Raw genomic sequence first — 5,658 nt, 5'->3', positions numbered from 1 at the left:
CACCAAACATATCACACTCAAACTCCCCAAAACAAACACAAAGAAAGAATCTTTTGAGCTGCCCAGGACAAACAAAAAGTCACCTACAATGGGCAAGCAGTTAAGGTAAATTCTGATTACTTAGCAGAATCCATGCAGGCAAGAAAGCAATGAGAAAGCATGTATAAAACACTGAAGGAAAAGAACTTCCAAGCAATAAATTCATATCCAGCCAAACTTTCCATCAAATATGAGGGTGGAATCAAGACATTCTCAGACAAATAGAAATTAAGGGATTTTGTGAAAACCAGATCAACCCTACCAAAAAAAAAAAAAAAAAAGCTTAAGGAAGTCCTTTGAATAGAGAACCCACAACAGAGGACAACAAAATCAGGACATATGACATCAACATTAAAACCGAATCAGAAATAGACACTCAAAATAAGACCATAAAACACTGTATACTAAAGAACAAGGAAGACAATTTGCACACAACAACAGCAACTAACCACATAGAGGGAATAAAAGTTCTAGGTACAAAACTTCCAAATGGAGAGGAAAACAGGACAATGTCCTCATAGAACAGACTGTTCCAAAAATATAGGGACAAGAATTCACTCCAAGGTTAACCACAGAAAAATTCAATTCCCCTAAGCAAACCCAGAAAGAGGGAAAGCATAGTGGGTTTAGTGAGCACAAAACCAACAATAAAGAGAGGAAACACTTGACAACAAAATGAACTCAGCAGAGAAAAGTATATGGACCAAGGAAACTCTGACAAAAAAAAAAAAGAATGACAGCAATCAGTTCATACTTACCACTAATTACACACTCAATGTGAATGGACTAAATGCACCAATCGAGAGAGAGTGGCAGACTGGTAAGAAAAGAAGAGCCATCAATATGCTGCCTACAAGAAACCCACCTTAGACACAAAGATAAAAACAAATTAAGAGTTAAGGGGTTGAAAAAAAAAAAGACCTAAGGGGTTGAAAAAAAAAAAGACCTATACAAAGAAAACTATAAAACACTACTACAAGAGGAGACAACAAGGGATCTACATAAATGGAAGAACCTGCCTTGTTCATGGATAGGTAGACTGAATATTGTGAAAATGTCAATACTACCTAAAGCAATCTACACATTTAATGCAATCCCGATCCAGAAACCAACAAAATTTCTAACTAACTTCATATGGAAAGGAAAGAGACCTTGGATAAGCAGAACACTATTGAAGAACCACCAAGTGGAAGATCTCACGCTCCCAGATTTTAAAACCTACTACACAGCTACAGTTGTCAGAACAGTGTGGTACTGGTACAGACAGACAGACAGACCAATGAAACAGAATCGGAAACCCAGAAATAGACCCATCCATCTATAGACAGCTGATATTTGACAAAGGTCCAACTCCCATTAAATGGGGGAAGAGATAGCCTCTTTAACAAATGGTGCTGGCAAAATTGGATATTCACTTGCAGAAAAATGAAACAACATCCATACCTCACCCCACACGCAAAAACAAACTCAAGCTGGATCAAAGACTTAAATGTAAAACCCAAAACTATAAAGTTTATCAAAGATAAAACAGGGGCAAATCTAGGAGCCCTAATTTACGGCATAAATAGACTATCAAACATAATAACATAACCCAGAGTGCACAGGAGGTTGAAGAGAAGCTAGATGACTGGGATCTTTTGAAAATTAAATTCTTGTGCATCAACATTTGCTGATGACATACCTGACAAAGGACTTACCTCCAAAATCAGTAGAAAACTTCAACACCTCAACACCAAAAGACAAACGATCCAATTCAAAAATGAGCAAGAGACATGAACAGACACTTCACCAAAGACAATATGCTGGTGGCCAACAAAGAAATGAGGAATTGCTCACAATCTTTTGTCATTAGAGAGATGCAAATCAAAATGATGAGGTATCACCTCACCCCAGCAATAACAGCTAAGTTCAACAGGACAGAAAATAACATGCTGGCTAGGTTGCAGAGAGATTGGAACTCTTATATACTGCTAGTGGATTGTCCCAAGGACACTGGGAAGCAATCAACCCTAGGACATGATGGACCTCAAGACCAGAAGAACTAAACGGTGCACAGCTACCAATGCCAACCACTCGGGAAAGGATAAAAACTGGAAATCCTGGATAGAATGGAGGAAAACTGTGGAACAAAATCCAAAAACCCAATGACAACCAGAATTACTGGTCAGATGGAGTCTGGTGGGAGCCCCAATACTATGGCCCTGGGATATACTTTTGGCTTGGAATAAAACTCACTCCCAGGGGATGGCTCTTAGCCCAACAGTAAAGAAGACGTACGCAGACCACTCAACCCAGGCTGATGCACCCACATAATCTATAGAGATGCATCCCTTCAAGCAATCAACCACAGGGTACCAGAGGGGCAACATTTGCATGCAGGAAATGCAGGACACACAGGAGTGTATAACTATGGGGGCACAGTAGGGGGGTGACTACTGGGAAGGGAGGGGAGAGAGTGGGTTAGGGTCGGGAGTGGTACTTGGGGTGTGAAACCAAATGTACATGAAATGTTGAATGTAAAACAAATCCTGCTCTATAAATTTACACCTGAAACACAATAATAAATAAATAATAAAAAAAGAATTAATACTACTCAAACTATTCCAGAAAATAGAAAAACATGGAATACTCCCAAATTCATTCTATGAAGCAAGTATAACACTGACAACCAAACGAGGGAAAGACACCCTAAAAGGGAAAACTACAGACCAACATCCCTCATAAATATAGATGTAAAAATCTTCAACAAAATCCTAGCCAACAGACTCCAACAATGTATATATAAAACAATACATCCTGACCAAGTGGGAGTCATACCAGGTATGCAAGGATGGTTCAACAGCAGAAAAACAATCAATGTAATCCACCACACCAACAAAACAAAAGTATCATATGATCTTATCAATCAACACGGAAAAGGCATTGGCTAAAATCCAAAACCAGCTCCTCTTCAGAACTCTCAGCAAAATAGGGATAGAAGGGAAAATCCTCAATGTAATGAAGGGCATATACACAAAGCGAACAGCCAACATTATTGTTAATGGGGAAAGACTCAAAGCATTCCCCTTATAAATGGAAACCAGCCAAGGATACCCTCTATCACCATTATTTAACATTGTACTGGAAGTCCTGGCCAAGGCAATAAAGGCAAGAAAGAGAAATAAAAGGCATCCAAATTGGCAAAGAGAAAGTAAAGCTATCTCTATTTTCAGATGATACGTTCCTATACACAGAAAACCCAGGAGACTCAGCACAAAAATTACTGGAACTAATAGAAAGGTTCGGCAAAGTGGCAGAATACAGCATCAACATACAAAAATCAGTTGGATTCCTCTACATCAACAAAGAGGCCTCTGAAAAGGCAGTAAGAAAAACAATACCATTTAGAATAGCTACCAGAAAGATAAAATATTTAGGAATAAACTTTACCAGAGACACAAAAGACCTATATAAAGAAAACTACAACACACTACTATAAGAAACTACAAGGAATACATAAATGGAAGAACCTGCCTTGTTCATGGACAATAAGACTGAATATTGTGAAAACGTCAATAGTACCCAAAGCAGTCTACACATTCAATGCAATTCTGATCCAGATGCCATCAACATTATTTAAGGACATGGAAAAACCAATCACAAATTTCATATGGAAAGGAAAGAGACCTTAGTTAAGCAAAGCATTGCTGAAGAAAAAAAAAACCAAAGTAGGAGGTCTCAACACTCCTGGATCTCAAAACCTACTTACTATACAGCCACAGTAGTTAAAACAGCATGGTATTGATATGCAATGACAGACAGACCAATGGAATAGAATCAAAAATCCAGAAATAGACCCATCCATATATGGGCAGCTGATCTTTGACAAAGGCCAAAAACCCATTAAATGGGCGAGACAGAGCCTCTTTAACAAATGGTGCTCGCAAAATTGGATATCCACTTGCAGGAAAAGGAAACAAGAGCCATAACTTACCCTATAGACAAAAACAAACTCAAGTTGGATCAAAGACTTAAATGTAAAACCCAACACTATAAAATCCATCAAAGATAAAATAGGGGCAAATCTAGGGGCCCCTAATCTATGGAATAAATACATTATCAAGCATAATCCAAAATGCACAGACAGTGAAAGAGAAGCTAGATGACTGGGACCTTTTAAAAATTAAATTATGTGCATATCGAAAGACTTCTCCAAAAGAATAAAAAAGAGAACCTATAGATTGGGGAAAATATTTGGCTATGACATACTGGACAAGGGACTTATTTCCAAAATTTATAGAAAACTTCAACACCTCAGCACCAAAAAGACAAACAACCCAATTCAAAAATGGGCAAGGGACATGAACAAACACTTCACTAAGAAGATATACAGATGGCCAACAAACACTTGAGGAAATGCTCATGATCAATAGCCATTCGAAAGATGCAAATCAAAACAATGAAATATCTCACCCCAGCAATAATAGCATAGTTCAACAAGACAGAAAATAAATGCTGGCAAGGTTGCATAGAGATTGGAAAGATGCAAATCAAAACAATGAAATATCTCACCCCAGCAATAATAGCAAAGTTCAACAAGACAGAAAATAAATGCTGGCGAGGTTGCAGAGAGATTGGAACTCTCACTCACTGCTGCTGGGTCTGCAAAATGGTACAACCATTAAAATGGTATGGCATTTCTTTAAAAAACTTAAAATAGGGACTTCAGGTAAGATGGAGGAATAGGCAGACAAGGTACACAGACCCTCTTCAACAAAGAAAAGAGAAACCAATTGACAGAGATACAGAAGATAATCCTGGAACTCTGAGCTCTGAAAGGAACTATACAGAAGTGGATTAGGCACCAACTAGTGGAAAAACCCGAACGAAAACAGTGAGGATGGAGATGGTAGGAGCAATGGACTGACTGTCAGCTACTCTGATGGGACCAACAGCCTGAATATTTCCAAGTGCTGTTGGGACCTGAGAATTGACATAAAGATCAGCCCTGGTCACCAAGGGCTGCAGGGACGACTGTGCTGGTGGCCTTTGACTAGGTAGGGAAACAGCAAGGAGGGAGACAGCCTGAGTTATGGTCTTTTGGCTGTCTAGATGGTACAGCCATTTTGACTGTTTACAAGTGACAGCCATTTTGGATATTTAAAGTGGCCAAGGGTGCAGCCATTTTGAATCTTTACAAGCAGCAGCCATTTTGGATTTTAAAGTGACCGCATTCTCATTTGGATTCCAGAGACCTAAGAATAAGCTCTGTTTGCCAAGGACAGCAGGGACATACCAGAGGGTGGCACAGGAAAGGAGACAAGTGGTGAGTGTATAAGTAGTGCGAACTACTGAATAAAGGAGCACAGTACCCTACTTAGGTAAAATCCAAAGAAAACAAAAATCATGGGCATGTCACTTCAACATACAGTCATCAAATATAAACACAAAAACATGTGTTAATGCCTCAGAGACAACAGAGCACCACAGTCCACACAAAGAAGATAAAGCAGGAGAAACAAGGGACCAGGATGCAGACCCAAAACAAATCCCTGAGGAAGATGCAGCATTGGAACTCCCTGATAAGGAATTCAAAAGAATTATATTTAGGTATCTTCAACAAACTGAGAGACAGATCAA

The sequence above is a fragment of the Orycteropus afer genome, unplaced genomic scaffold (assembly GCF_000298275.1).
Source record: "Orycteropus afer afer isolate SDZICR_OR568_19922 unplaced genomic scaffold, OryAfe1.0 scaffold00218, whole genome shotgun sequence".
NCBI classification, from domain to species: domain Eukaryota; kingdom Metazoa; phylum Chordata; class Mammalia; order Tubulidentata; family Orycteropodidae; genus Orycteropus; species Orycteropus afer.
This window is presented reverse-complemented; position numbering follows the sequence as displayed.